Raw genomic sequence first — 16,083 nt, 5'->3', positions numbered from 1 at the left:
CTTATCGGGTGAACGACGTCAAGGAAGAATGACTTCTGCTTTGAGAGAAATAAGGGAGGATACTGTGTAGGAGAAAAGTCTGTTTCAGGGACAGGATCAGGACACTTTCTTCTATGTTTCCCCCCTTGTCCCTGTGTTTGATCTTCAAGGTTCATCCTTCCTCGGTGCTTTTCCAAACTCACATTTGCTTGCTGAAGAAATAACTTCAACCCGTGTCAGGGAGCCACAGAGTCTGAGTCTCAGACATGTCAGTAACCGAAGCCCACTGGAGGCACCCATTCATGACCACATTCCTAGCCTCACTCTACCCAAACTCTCAATGCCATCTTCCCAACTTATGCCCGATTGACATACCCTGCAGTCACTCATTATTATTAATTTGACATGATACTGACAATTCATTGTGGGTCTGCCATGTTTTGAAGAATTATGATTTCTTTTATTTTTAAAAGGTTGAGTTTTATTTTATACAGAAAATAAAACACAGGTACTGTTCAGCTGTACTGTAAATCTGAGTTAAATTTGAAGCTTGCCTAGATATCAAAACATTACTTAAATATTTGTGTTGAAAGGCATAATCATATTAATATCTCTACTTATCCGATCAGGTGTAGATTTTAAAAGTTACCAACTCTAACACCTAGTATTAGGTCAAATAAAGTGCTTGCATACAAGTTTATACACCGATAAAGGGTTGTGTGTAGAACACATACATTCTCAATGAGGAACCATTTCACGTCGAGGGAATGAACATTGCCTTTTTATGTGTAAATTGAGACATAGATAAGGTACATAAAAGAGTCATACGTATGTCGGTGACCAGGAGGGGGAATCGTGTTCTCTCTGGTGTAAAAGTTACACAGGGAAGCTGGAAATGTAGCTCAGTTTTAGAATATTTGTGTAGAACATACAAGGTCCTGTGACTGACACGCAGTATGGACCACAAAGGATCACACAGAGGGAGGCAGTCAGAGCAAAAGTAGGCAAGAGATCCTTAAGCGAGCCAGTATACCCTGAGTCCAGAAAAATAAAGACTTCACAAAGCCAGTACTAAGCCATTATATAACTATGGGGAATAACCAGAAACAGGGAAAAGCCCAAAACTCATTTCTTCGTGTCAGTGGGGGATAGAGTGAGGGGGTGGATTTTTATAGTAATTGGTAAGTTTGAAGTGAGCAGGTCTGAAGCTGGAGAGCGTTCCTTGCATTGGCCTAACCTTTTTGTACCTGTTTTCATTTTTCTATAAACGTTTTTCTAATTTGTTTTAAGAAACAAGACTTCTTGTTCTTAATACTATTACTTTGTTTTTGTTGAGTATATTTTCTTTTTTCATAAAAGAAATCCCATAGCAGCACTTGATTTGAAATTATTAATTGCAGGCAGTGAAGAGATGCAGATCCCGGCATGTTGTAAAAGTGTTGCAACTCCCTGTAGCTGTAGCCATGTTGCTTCAGTCTCCTAGGTTTATATGGACTGTGATGGAAGGACTGTTACCCTTGATGATGTAGCTCAGTGGTAGAGCGACTGCCTTGCGTTCTAGTGGACCTGGGTTCGACTCCCAGCATCTCGGGGGTCCTTTTTGTGTTCTGGTTTTGTTTCTTCACAAGATATCCAGGCTTTAATTTTTTGCTGGGAGAGCCTATATGCATAGGTAATTACTGGTTAAAGCGTTCATCTAGGACCATAAGGACAATGGTCATCAATAATCCAGTTATTTCCCTGAGGTTTTAATAGTCTGGTGAGTACAGCGTGGATGTGCCTCCAGGATTGTTTTGTTCTGAGCTTGAGTGAAGCTCTGCTTTCAAGCTGGTGGCAGTTTCCCTAGTGGGTGGCTTTCTCAGGTGACAGATAGCAAGGGTCAATGAGTTCTGCTTGGAGAGAAAAGAAGGGAGGATTGGGCGGAAGGTTCCTAGTTACTGAACAGAGAACTGGAGCGTTGTGGTTGCCATGGAAACCAACGTCTTTGTGGACTCCGTTAAAATGTCTACTTAGGTGATGTAGTGATAGGAGCATTCTCTGTAGCCAAGCTTATGTGTTCCTAGAGGTGAGCACTTGAATTTCTCTGACGGAGGGAAGACAGATGCAACTATTCCTGACCCGAGTATCTATGTATGTATATATGTATGTACACACACACACAAACACACACACACACACACACACACACAACTACAGTATAACATATGAGCGGGAACGTCTGTCAGAGGAGAGGCGTTCTCACATGCCTACAGGAATCTCAGAGCCCTGTAGGATAATATAGTCCCTCAGAAGAATTTGAAGGGAACTACTTTCTCCTACAGTTCTGTTTAAGTTTCCACAACTTTCCTAATGGAGCCATTAGGCAGGAAACAAACATTTAAAACTAGAGCACGTCAGGAACACTTCATTTTCAAAACCAATTCTCAGAAGGTGAGCAGCGATTCCTTCTACCATTTCAAGGGGCTTTGTTTGAGAAAGTTCCGGGGAAACATAATGGGAAACTTTGTTCTTTACTGGCCACATACATTCATCAATAAGTGTAATTTAAGTCTTAGAGAAAGAGCTAGAGTTATCAGTTACAGTAACATAGGACACTAAGGACATTAGCAAACCAGCCATGTGTGGATATCAGAGAACAATCCTTGGGAGATGATTCTCTCCTTTCTCCAGAGCAACAAATCCTTTACCAGCCAAACCACGATGACACTCCAGTAAGTCCTACTCTCAGATGTGCTGATTGTACTTTCCATTATGTTTCCTGAGCATCTGCTGTCCGAGGAAACAGGCACCACAGCAGAGGTCTTAACCCCCAAACCTAGGACACTGCGACGAGACGAGCCTACATGTGTAGCAGTCTGGTCTATACAGTGTCTGGAGCCATTTGCCACCTCTCTGAAGCAGAGGGAACAAAAGAGGGATAAAGTCTGCCTGGCAGGCAGAGACAAGGCATGTCAGGGTCTCCTGGACTGCTGAGACATGGAAAGATAAGGGGAGGTGCACTTGAGGCTCAAGGCTAGGGGCTACCATTAAAGAAATCAGCCGCCCATGTATTTGTGAGAATGTGTCTGGACTCGGTGTGTTCCTTTGATATTTGTGTCTTTTGCTTCTTTGAGATGGTTGGTGTCGTGTACTCCACACTTGCAGGACCTCACTATATAACCAACGAAGATATTGAAGTCCTGACTCTCCTCCATCTGATTCCCAATGCTGGGATTTGGTGCTTATCCCAGCATGCTTAGGTACTTGTTTATCTTGACAATATAGCACACTCTCTCACTTCTGTAGGTACACAATGTGTTTTCACATCAAGTACCATTGTTTCTACATTTCCTTCATTATATAATGTCATAACTCCCCCCTGATTTTTACTTAAACTTAGGCATACGTGCTTGTATTTAAGTGTTCATGATATTATTTGTATGTCTTTAAATAAGGTATATGTCTTGTAAAGGATTAGTTTTATATTCTATTTCAATAGGTAATAAGATTGTCTTGTTTCTAATAAGGTATATCTATTTATATTATTTACATATATGTATATGTTTGCTTAACATGTCAATGCCAGAGGACAACTTGCAGGAGTGTTCCTCTGCTTAGGTCATGTGGGTCCTGGGGATCCATTGTAGGCCATGAGTGCAGTGCCAGGCACCATTGTACGAGTTACCACACATACATTTTAATATGATCCATATATATGGTCACTTGGGTTCAGTTCTGTCCCTGTGTTTGTAAGTTCGTATTTCATGCCCATAGTTGCAGAAAATCTTCTACTGGGCTGTGAATATCACTGTACTAATTTTTGAGTCTTGAGAATGAACTAGGGTCTAACTCTTGCAAATCCTATGCTCTGACACTGAGAAATTTCCCCCAGACACAGGAAATCTACTTTATTGGCCGTTTGTTTTGAAGTAGTATATAGTGCAGTACTCATCTTTTGCAGTTGGTTTTTTAATTGACTTCTGTTTGTGTGGGGTATATCAGACCCCACACCTTCCAAATGTCTGCCAAGTTGTGTCTCTACCGCCAACTTTCATTCCCATCCAAATATTAACTCTTAGAGTAGTTACTGCATTTACTGATTGATTGATTAATCCATCCATTCATTTATTTATTCATTTAGTCATCTATCTATTTTCCTGCGCTATCGTCCCACCAGCAAGAACGCATGCTCAGACACACGAATCCTTCTGCAGCAAAACGTTTATTATATCTTAAAGAGCGGGACTCGGGGCGCCACCATGGCGCAGCTTATATACACCCTAGTGCGGCGCATCCACACCTGATTGGTCGCTTACCCATGATCTCATAGGCTCGCCCCAGAGTGGGCAAAGACCTGGCAAGAAGACACTCTTGCACATGCGCACACAGTTAACTTCCTGAAAGGAAGTCAGACTGGCGAGGAGGAAGCCAGCATCATCTTGTAATGGCAAATGCTATCCCGGCTTTCCACGTGGGGCGCAGTGGAAGCCAGCGCCATCTTGTGGAGGCGAATGTTATTGCGGCTCTCCACATCTCCCCCTTATTGTTTTACTAGTATGAGGCTGGTCTAGGTCCCTGCAGTTACGTCCGTCCGCTGTGGCTCCTGTCTTAGGTCGTTCCTCCATGTCACAGCCTTATCCGTCGTAGGGCAACCCTATCGCCACTGGGCCCCGTGTCTTAGATTGGTCTGTGCATGAGGAAAGTTGCCCGTCTCTGGATACCGCAGTGCTGTGTGACAGTAACTGCTAAACGACCTAGGGCGAACTCTACAAAAGAGGCCAGCCAGAAAATGAGTTAGTGGGGAAATCATGATCACCCTATCGCGTCCAATGAGGAAACCTCAGCGATGTAGAAGGGCTGATCCAAGAATCATTGAGTCTCTCTCATCCCAGAGTAATGGATCCACAATTCCATGGGGTGCAAGAGCAGAGAACTCAGATGCCGACTAATTAACCAATTCTAGGGGAGGCCCCTTGTTCAATGGCCACAAGTGCCTGAGTGACAACGACATTGTCATGTTTCTGTTGAGATCTGAGTTTGCAAACCAACCATAGCATGAACACTAATCCACAGCATAGGGCTGCACCAAACAGAGCCACTCCCGATAAGTAGTGGGCACCTCATCTGGTTCTCCTCAGCTGCTACCACCAAGGGCCGTAGTCAAGCCGCTCCTATAACAAAATTTAGAATTCCCAATTGGTAGCAACTACTCCAGAAAGTTCACCCACTGTGCTTGCCTAACAATAGAATGGGGGTAGGGTAACTCCAGACACTGCAGACACAATGGCTGCAGCGGTAATGGCTGCTACAATAGCAGTGAAGATAACGAGTTCTTTCCCAGGACAGTTTAGGATCAGCCATTCTTCTCTGGAACAACCAGCAGGCAAGGGAACCATGTCTGAGATCTGCACAACCAGGGCAGAGTTCCCCAGTCCACAGCAGCTTCACACAAGTGGCATTCCTGTGAAGCTACAGACTGCAAACTAACAACACCAATCAAGGCAGCAAGAGTCGCCAGGGGAATGAGGGGGACAGGAGTAACAGCTGGAGTCCAGTCTTCTCTGGAAAGCAGCAGTGCACAGAGGGTCTAAGCGTAGGCCACAGTGGGACGGGACACACGCAGCGGTAACACTGACTGTAGCAACGCCAAAATCTCTGTGATGACAAAAGATGAGGGGGGATCTTCCATCTTCCTCTCAGGGCAGAGGAATGACTCTAGGGACCCGAACCACGAGAGCTGAATCTTCATGCAACCAGGATCAGCAAGTCTCACCAGCCACCTCTGGCAGCTGGCATACTCTTGTAGCATCCTGTAGAAAAAAACACAAAGATTCCCTCTTCCCCATTAAATATCTGAACAGGATCATGCCAATATGTGAATCTTTCTATTTCACCTAGGCAGAAGTATGTCTAGTTGTAGGGTGCCATAAACACTCAGAGTTCCTTGGCATCCAAATTTTAAAATTGAAATAAAAGGAGCATTATTTAGCATACAGGGATAACTCCCCCTTTTTAATTATCAAAATATTAGAAAGAATGAGATTTTTTTGACTAATTGTTCCTATGTAAAGCCTATAATCTGTCTGGTATCATTGTCCTCCCTTGTTAAGGAGTCTAGGCAATCCAGTTTGAGTTCTTAATGTCCTATAAAGTAACAGTATTTAGTGTTCTTAACCACTAAGCCATCTCTCTAGCTCCTCACAAACTTTATTTACCTAAACATAAGCATTAATTAGAAATGCCAAATCCTGTAAATATTGTCCAGATTCAGTTGTACTAGAAATCCCTGAGGTAGCAGGGTGAGGCTGGGAATTGAAAGTAAGCAAATGGAGTCTTCCTCTTTTCATATCAACTCCATTACCATTTTCAAAGAGCTGGCCTATGGTTTTGTTTAGTTGTCTGAGCCAGAGCACTGAAAGGACAGTGAGTTGTCAGGCAATTCACACTGAAATCATCACTCACTGATTTCATGTAGAAAACTTGCCTCTAGTAAAGCATTAAGTAATTGACACCAATTGTAAACCACAAGCTATACATTGGCTATCAGTATGTAAATTGAAAGCTTGATTTAAAAACAGTGACTAAAGCATGGAATTTAATAATCTGTGCTGCAGCAGCACAAACTCAAGAGAATAAACAAGTGATCCAATCATACATGTAGCCTTTTAATTAGATGAACCACCAAAAAATACACTAAGCTCATTTCCTATGGGTTGTATGTACAAATTTACAGTAAATACAACAGCATGTAAAGAGTAAAATTATCAACTTTGCCTGAAAAATTTGTATAAGTGATAGACCAAATATCAGTATTTTGTAATAACCAATTTAACTGTTGTTTGGAATAAGATATGTTTTACCAGGTTTCTTTTTAAAATACTTTCATGACTCTAGCCTACAATTCTGTATTAACACAACTGAAGCTTTATCTCCAATGAGGATAACAAAGTTAAGACCTCTGGTAAGGTGAGGTACTTAGCCAACTAACATATCCTTAGAAGCTTAAAATTAGTTTTAAATATTCTTTTCTGGAGTAGTGTAACAGCTACTCCCCAAATATTAAAGCTCATTTTGAGAGCAAAGGTTTGTAGTAAAAATTTCCATATACACTGAAAGATTTAAGTTCTAACTTCTTACATTGAAGAAGCAACAAAATTACATAATATAAGGCTGTTAGCCATTCTTTTGTAAAAAAATTTTAATGATATCACTTCATGGACTCTCTAAAATTATAAGCAAGCTCACAAAATGAAAACTCACAATCGCCAGGATGTAAATAAATTGCATAAAAACAATCCTCTAAATCTATCTTGAAATGGCAGTTGGAGTAAGCAAACTGGCTGTAATGCTCTCACAAGTTCTAAAACCTCATCAATCCTTCGTAAATCCTGTAACAATCTCTACCTGTTTGATTTTTTCTCAATTACAAATAAGTTTGAGTTAGTCAATGTAACACTGGCAATCTTTAATCACAATCCTTAAGTTCTCCTTGTACCACCAGAGCACAACCACAACTTTGGAAAGTCAGCTGAGTTCTGAGTATGTGACTAGGCAGTTGTTCTTGGGGCAGTGGAATTAGCATCAAAATACAGTAACTTCAGGGCAAACCACAACTTTGGAAAGCAAAACTCAACCTCCAACAACCTAGTCTCCAAAATCTAGTCTCCAAAACAACAAGTCTATCCTTCATGCTACAAAGTTTGGCTGCCAATTCCTACATATGAACGCATGATGGTGCGGTCTCCAATACCTCAACAAAGAGAAATTGTCCTAAATTCTTTTAGAAGCCTGGTTTCTAGAATAAGAATTCCATAAAAATATTATCTCAATTTAGACCTGTTTCCCTAGGTTGGCCCATGTCACATGTTATCTAGAATGACTTCATCCAAATTACCAGCTTTATGTCAACTTTCTATTACCAATATTATACCTTTTTAATCATATCCAATAACTTAAAAGCCAATAGTCCATAACCAAGGCATGTAGAGCATATTTACACATTTAAAACCAATGAGAAACAAAATTGAAGTGGCTACACATATCTTTAATATTTGGACCAAGCACCATTTTTACCTTTTTAGCTATGATTTTAAGAGAAGCACCTTGTCACCTGTTGAGTCTAATAATCAGCTCATGTAGACGCTCACCCCTGGGCAGCTTCTCCAGCTGACCTAGACACCTGGCTACAGGTACAGTGCTCCAAGGACTGACTGAAACTGTTTTTTATTCATTTGTTCCTTTTTTGAAACGAGTTAAAACCAAATCAAGGTGTGAACGACTGGCAGATAAAGTTTTTACCATTTTCTCTTTTGAACATGAAACATAAAACATTTAAGCAACAAGAAACAAAAACCACAGACATAAACTGACAGACATGGACAGCTTGGTGCACCAAGGACAGACAATAGACAAAGGGGAAAAACTAGATGGTGTTCCACTAAAGGGACCCACATTCGAATAGGAGTCAGCAGAGAGGTAGGATTTCCCCTTTCCCACCACTTCCACGGTGACCATACACTCGAGTGGAGTTGATATGGACGATGGATTGTCTCAGTTCCTGGACTAGTCCATCAACGTGTTGAAGCCAAATTCCTGTAAGATACTGAGATATATTATGGGGTATCTAAGCAGCATGACTGACATTCACAAATGGTATGGAAGTGAATCTTTTTGTTTGATTCTCCTGAATAAGTTTTTCAGGCGGTCTACCTCTAACAAATCTGATCAGTATGACTCTGTGAAGTTTAAACAAAATTATCAGCCTTGACCACAAAGGATCCATAACTTTCGGTCTCTTCACAGTGGCTCTCCACCTAGGCCCATATCTTTCTTCTTCATAGCAAGCTGTCTCATCTTCTAAATCCTCTTCCTCAGAGAAGCTAAGCTCGTCTGTTTCTGAACTACCAAGCTCTAAAGCCTCTAACTCCTTTACCGGATAAAGGCTTCTCCTTTTCAGAGCTTTCTTCTCCTTTCTCTGTTTCTCTCCCGGGTTGTTCTTTCCCCTATCTCTCGCTCCCTCAGATCTAAAGTCTTTGGGAGGGTCTGTTTTCTTACTTGTACCTTTTCTTTTCTCTTTGAACTCTTTAATCTTTTATCCCGCTCTGTTTTTGACATGCTGTCTTGTAACTCCCCTAGCACTCGCTGTCCTGCTATTACTGTTGGGTGGCATTTCTCATCTTCTAGGCACGACCTCTGATGGTGCCTAGCAGCAGCCGCAAAATCAAAAACCAAAAGAGAAAGAATGAAGGCTGATAAAACGATAACAAAAGCCTCCACCGCATCTTCTAATGGGGGAGAGAAGTGAAAGAGGTCAAGACCAAACATATCTCTCAGAGCTTACCCTAGACACTGCAGTTCTGTATCCTCTCCGCGGACGAAATGTATATAAGAAATACTCAAGTTAATAATAAAAAAATGGGGTTCAGAGCTAAACAGAGAATTCACAGCTGAGGAATGCCGAATGGATGAGAAACACCTAAAGAAATGTTCAACATCTTTAGTCATAAGGGAAATGCAAATCAATACAACCCTGAGATTTCACCTCACACCAGTGAGAATGGCTAAGACCAAAAACTCAGGTGACAGCAGATGCTGGCGAGGGTGCGGAGAAAGAGGAACACTCCTCCATTGTTGGTGGGATTGCAGACTGGTAAAAACCATTCTGGAAATCAGTCTGGAGGTTCCTCAGAACATTGGACATTGAACTGCCTGAGGATCCCGCTATACCTCTCTTGGGCATATACCCAAAAGATGCCCCAACATATAAAAAAGACACGTGCTCCACTATGTTCATCGCAGCCTTATTTATAATAGCCAGAAGCTGGAAAGAACCCAGATGCCCTTCAACAGAGGAATGGATACAGAAAATATGGTACATCTACACAATGGAATATTACTCAGCTATCAAAAACAATGACTTTATGAAATTCATAGGCAAATGGTTGGAACTGGAAAATATCATCCTGAGTGAGCTAACCCAATCACAGAAAGACATACATGGTATGCACTCATTGATAAGTGGCTATTAGCCCAACTGCTTGAATTACCCTAGATGCCTAGAACAAATGAAACTCAAGACGGATGATCAAAATGTGAATGCTTCACTCCTTCTTTAAAAGGGGGAACAAGAATACCCTTGGCAGGGAATAGACAGGCAAAGATTAAAACAGACACAGAAGGAACACCCATTCAGAGCCTGCTCCACATGTGGCCTACACATATACAGCCATCCAATAAGACAAGATAGAAGCAAAGAAGTGCAGGCCGACAGAAGCCGGATGTAGATCGCTCCTGAGAGAAACAACCAGAATACAGCAAATACAGAGGCGAATGCCAGCACCAAACCACTGAACTGAGAATAGGACCCCCATTGAAGGAGTCGGGGGGGACTGGAAGAGCTTGAAGGGGCTCGTGACCCCATATGTACAAACAATGCCAAGCAACCAGAGCTTCCAGGGACTAAGCCACTGCCTAAAGACTATACATGGAATGACCCAGGACCCTGACCTCATAGGTAGCAATGAATATCCTAGTAAGAGCACCAGTGGAACGGGAAGCCCTGGGTCCTGCTAAGACTGAACCCCCAGTGAACTAGACTGTTGGGGTGAGGTGGCAGTGGGGGGAGGTTGGGGAGGGGAACACCCATAAGGAAGGGGGGGAGGGATTAGGGGGATGTTTGCCCGGAAATCGGGAAAGGGAATAACACTCGAAATGTATATGAGAAATACTCAAGTTGGAGTTAGGGATTTAGTTCAGTGGTACAGCGCTTGCCTAGCAAGCACAAGGCCCTGGGTTCGGTCCCCAGCCCTGAAAAAAAGAAAAAAGAAGAAGAAGAAAAAAGAAATACTCAAGTTAATAAAATATATATATAGCAGACAAAAAATAAAGAAATAATTTTCATGTTAAAAAAGTGGGGTAGACACTGAACTGAGAATAGGTCCCCTGTTGAAGGAATCAGAGAAAGAACTGGAAGAGCTTGAAGGGGCTCGAGACCCCAAAAGTACAACAATGCCAAGCAACCAGAGCTTCCAGGGACTAAGCCACTACCTAAAGACTGTACATGGACTGACCCTGGACTCTGACCCCATATGTAGCAATGAATATCCTAGTAAGAGCACCAGTGGAAGGGGAAGCCCTGGGTCCTGCTAAGACTGAACCCCCAGTGAACTAGTCTATGGGGGGAGGGCAGCAATGGGGGGAGGGTTGGGAGGGGAACACCCATAAGGAAGGGGAGGGGGGAGGGGAATGTTTGCCCGGAAACCGGGAAAGGGAATAACATTCGAAATGTATATAAGAAATACCCAAGTTAATAAAAAAAAATATTGGGATTAAAAAAAAAAGTGGGGTAGAGAGCTAAACAAAGAATTCTCAGTTTACGAATATCAAATGGCTGAGAAGCACCTAAAGAAATGTTTAAAATCCTTAGTCATCAGGGAATTGCAAATCAAAATAACCCTGAGATCCACCTCACATCAGTCAGAATAGCTAAGATCAAAAACTCAGGTAACAGCAGATGCTGGCAAGAATGTGGAGAAAAAGGAACATTCCTCCATTGTTGGTGGGATTGCAAACTGGTTCAACCACTCTGGAAATCAGTCTGGAGGTTCCTCAGAAAATTGGACATGAAAGTACTTGAGGGCCCAGCTATAACTCTCTGGGGCACATACCAAAAAGATTCTCCAACATACAACAAAAACACATGCTCCATTATGTTCATAGCAGACTTATTTATAATAGCCAGAAGCTGGAAAGAACCCAGATGCCCTTCAACAGAGGAATGAATACAGAAAATGTGTTACATCTACACAATGGAGTACTACTCAGCTATCAAAAACAGTGACTTCATGAAATATATAGGCAAATGATAGAAGTAGAAAGTATCATCCTGGGGCTGGGGATTTAGCTCAGTGGTAGAGCGCTTACCTAGGAAGCGCAAGGCCCTGGGTTCGGTCCCCAGCTCCAAAAAAAAAAAAAAAAAAAAAAGAAAGTATCATCCTGATTGAGGTAATCCAATCACAGAAAAGCACACATGGTATGAAGTCGCTGATACGTGGATTTTAGCCCAAAAGCTCAAATTACCCAAAATACAATCCACACACCACATGAAAATCAGAAAGAAGGATGACCAAAGTGCGGATGATTGACTCCTTCTTAAAAGGGGGAACAAAAATATTCATAGGAGGGGAGGTGGAGGCAAAGTTTATAGCAGAGATTGAAGGAATGGCCATTCACACCCGACCCCACATGTGGCCCATATATATACAGCCACCAAAACTAGTTAAGATGGATGAAGCAAAGAAGTGCAGGCCGACAGGAACCGGAGAGAGATGTCTCTTGAGAGACACAACCAGAACATGTCAAATACAGAGGTGAATGCTAGCAGCAAACCATTGAACTGAGAAGAGAGATACCCGTGGGAGGAATTAGAGAAAGGATTGAAAGCGCTAAAGGGGCTTGCAACCCCATAAGAACAACAATGCCAACCAACCAGAGCTACCAGGGACTAAACCACTACCCAAAGACTATACACAGACTGACCCAAGGCTCCAAATGCATATGTAGCACAGAATAGACTTGTTGGGTCACCAGTGGAAGGGGAAGCTCTTGGTCCTGCGAAGGTTGGACCCCCAGTGCAGGGGAACATCGGAGGAGTCGTAAGCTGTCTGGAAGGGAGGGAAACACCCTTATGGGGAAGGGGAGAGGAAGGGGGACGAGGGAGGGTATAGGGTGGTTAAGGACAGAAAACCCCGGGGGCTGGGGATTTAGCTCAGTGGTAGAGCGCTTACCTAGGAAGCGCAAGGCCCTGGGTTCGGTCCTCAGCTCCGAAAAAAAGAACCAAAAAAAAAAAAAAAACTTAAGGACAGAAAACCCCGCAAGGGGAAAATTTGAAATTTAAATAAAGAAATATAACCTATAAAAAATTATCCAGCCCTGAAACATCACTGCTGGTTCCAAGAAAATGATTACTTTTAAGGCATTGCCTGCTATTAAAGCAAAAACGCGGAGGAAGATGACAAGGGTCCTCCAGTCTGGAATCGTGGTGCAGATTGCAGCCAGAATTGCCATGATTGATCCTGAAGCACCAAGGGAAGGTCCTTATTTTAATGTGGCAACTTTACACACATAACTGACAAAATTCAAAATGATACATGAAGACATGAAAATTGGTACAACCTATTATTGACCCAAAATGTTCTCTATGCTGGATGAGAAGCTGCACAAAACAGACATATTTTTGCCGTGAGGAATAAGGAGAAATTGTGGACAGAAATATTGGAGACCAAAGGACTTCTGAGGCTGGGTTGTGTGTACAGAATATGTGCATGGTCAGATGCAGGGAATGCAGGGTGTCCATAAGCAGAATAAGAGAGATGTGGTGATTAGGATGCCTGTCACCCGCTTCTGGCCAACACCTAGACTATTACACCACTTGTGAATCTTCTTTCTGATGTCTACTTTCTGTTGTGGGCATATGCTGTCCAACCATTAACTTTTATGTCATCAACATTAATCTGTACCCTGGATTTCAGTGATTCAAATAGCTAAATATAGCTGATTCACATGCACAGCCTGTGACCTCTATAGTGGAATTAAAGCCTTCTGTCGAGTTGATATAAGCTAGACATAAGATTAAAAAAAAACTGTTTCCATCAGAGGCTGGATCAAGATACTTCTCTTGTATGCTTCTTCACTTGACCCTGTGTTTGATCTTCAAGGTTCTTTCTTCCTCAGAACATTTGTAAATGTACAATGTTGCCTAAGATAAAATTTATACCCGGATTTGGTCAGGCGCAGAGCCTGGGTCTGAGAGAGTTCCTGGTAGGCTCCATAGAAGGGAGGCCCAGAAGACTAAAGGCAACCGTAGACTCGCTGTACCCAACCTCAGAATGCCATCTACCCAATCCCTGCTTCAATATTGCCTGATGTTCCTAATCCTTCAGAAGCACATTCTAATGAATTTAGCACAATAGTCTCAAGTGATGTAGGTCTGCCATGTTTTGCAGAGCACAAAATTTGTTGTGGTTCTTGATCTTGTTTTGTTTGCATTGGAAATCGATTCTTTTCCCATAGAAGTGATGACATAAAAATTGTCGATAATGATATGCAAATATGTGATATAAATATCTTCAGGCACCATAAAAAGTAGCTTGAGTCTCTGTCACTTCATATAGGCTGGAAAGAGGTCTGGAGTGAGGCTTTGAGTTGTAGCTCAGTGGTAGAGCGCATACCTTACACGTATGTTGTCCCGGGTTCGATTCCCGGCCTCTCCAAGCTTTTTGTTTTTTTTCTCTTCAGGATCAGTTTCTAGACAGGATCTAGAAGACGTGTCGGTAAAGACCTCCGTAGTCTGGGCCGTATGGTCAAAGTGCTCATCTATAACCGTGACAACAATATTCCACTCTAACCTTGAAGACGTTCCCATGGAGACCTCTTAGTCTGGGGAGTACAGCGTGGTCATCGCTCTGGGATTATGTTTCCTCACAGCTTCTGCCTTCATGCTGCTGGCAGTTTCCTAGTGGGTATGCTTTCTCGGGTGAACGACGTCAAGGAAGAATGACTTCTGCTTTGAGAGAAATAAGGGAGGATACTGTGTAGGAGAAAAGTCTGTTTCAGGGACAGGATCAAGACACTTTCTTCTATGTTTCCCCCCTTGACCCTGTGTTTGATCTTCAAGGTTCATTCTTCCTCGGTGCTTTTCCAAACTCACATTTGCTTGCTGAAGAAATAACTTCAACCCTTGTCAGGGAGCCCCAGAGACTGAGTCTCAGACATGTCAGTAACCGAAGCCCACTGGAGGCACCCATTCATGACCACAGCCGCAGCCTCACTCTACCCAAACTCTCAATGCCATCTTCCCAACCTATGCCAGACCGGACATACCCTGCAGTCACTCATTATTATTAATTTGACATGATACTGACAATTCATTGTGGGTCTGCCATGTTTTGAAGAATTATGATTTCTTTTATTTTTAAAAGTTTGAGTTTTAATTTATACAGAAAATAAAACACAGGTACTGTTCAGCTGTACTGTAAATCTGAGTTAAATTTGAAGCAAGCCTAGATATCAAAACATTACATAAATATTTGTGTTGATAGAATACTCATATTAATATCTCTACTTATCCGATCAGGTGTAGATGTTAAAAGTTACGAACTCTAACACCTAGTGTTAGGTCAAATAAAATGCTTGCATACAAGTTTATACACCGATAAAGGGCTGTGTGTAGAACACATACATTCTCACTGAGGAACCATTTCACACTCGAGGGAATGAACATTACCTTTTTATGTATAAAATGAGACATAGATAAGGTACATAAAAGAGTCATAAAGTATGTCGGTGACCGGGAGGGAGAATCCTGTTCACTCTGGTGTTAAAGTTACACAGGGAGGGTGGAAATGTAGCTCAGTTTTAGAACATTTGTGTAGAATATACAAGGTCCTGTGACTTACACCCAGTATGGACCACAAAGGATCACACAGAGGGAGGCACTCAGAGCAAAGGAAGGCAAGAGACCCTTAGGCGAGCCAGTATACCCTGAGTCCAGAAAAATAAAGACTTCACAAAACCATGACTAAGCCATTATATAACTATGGGGAGTAACCAGAAACAGGGAAAGGCCCAAAACTCATTTCTTCATGTCAGTGGGGGATAGAGTGAGGGGGTGGATTTTTAAGGTAATTGGTAAGTTTGAAGTGAGCAGGTCTGAAGCTGGAGAGCGTTCCTTGCATTGGCCTAACCTTTTTGTACCTGTTGTCATTTTTCTATAAACGTTTTTCTAATTTGTTTTTTTAAAAAAAGACTTCTTTTTCTTAATACTATTACTTTGTTTTTGTTGAGTATATTTTCTTTTTTCATAAAAGAAATCCCATAGCAGCACTTGATTTGAAATTATTAATTGCAGGCAGTGAAGAGATGCAGATGCCGGCATGTTGTGAAAGTGTTCCAGCTCCCTGTAGCTGTAGCCATGTTGCTTGAGTCTCCCTAGGTTTATATGGACTGTGATGGAAGGACTGGTACCCTTGACGATGTAGCTCAGCGGTAGAGCAACTGCCTTGCGTGTAAGCGGTCCTGGGTTCGATTCCCAGCATCTCGGGGTCCTTTTTGTGTTCTGGTTTTGTT

The 16,083-nt window shown here is 42.2% G+C and overlaps 1 non-coding gene and 1 pseudogene across 1 annotated transcript; one reads left to right on the top strand and one right to left on the bottom strand.

The window, feature by feature from the left end:
• Positions 1 to 12,849: 12,849 nt before the first annotated feature.
• Positions 12,850 to 14,380, bottom strand: Parl-ps3 (presenilin associated, rhomboid-like, pseudogene 3; annotated as a pseudogene).
• Positions 14,160 to 14,228, top strand: Trnaa-ugc1 (transfer RNA alanine (anticodon UGC) 1). Its single transcript has one exon. It is a non-coding gene; the product is annotated as a tRNA-Val (tRNA).
• Positions 14,381 to 16,083: the final 1,703 nt, after the last annotated feature.

This window comes from Rattus norvegicus, chromosome X (genome assembly GCF_036323735.1).
Source record: "Rattus norvegicus strain BN/NHsdMcwi chromosome X, GRCr8, whole genome shotgun sequence".
Classification (NCBI taxonomy): domain Eukaryota; kingdom Metazoa; phylum Chordata; class Mammalia; order Rodentia; family Muridae; genus Rattus; species Rattus norvegicus.
The sequence above is the reverse complement of the archived record's forward strand: the minus strand, read 5'-3'. Positions and strand labels throughout refer to the sequence as shown.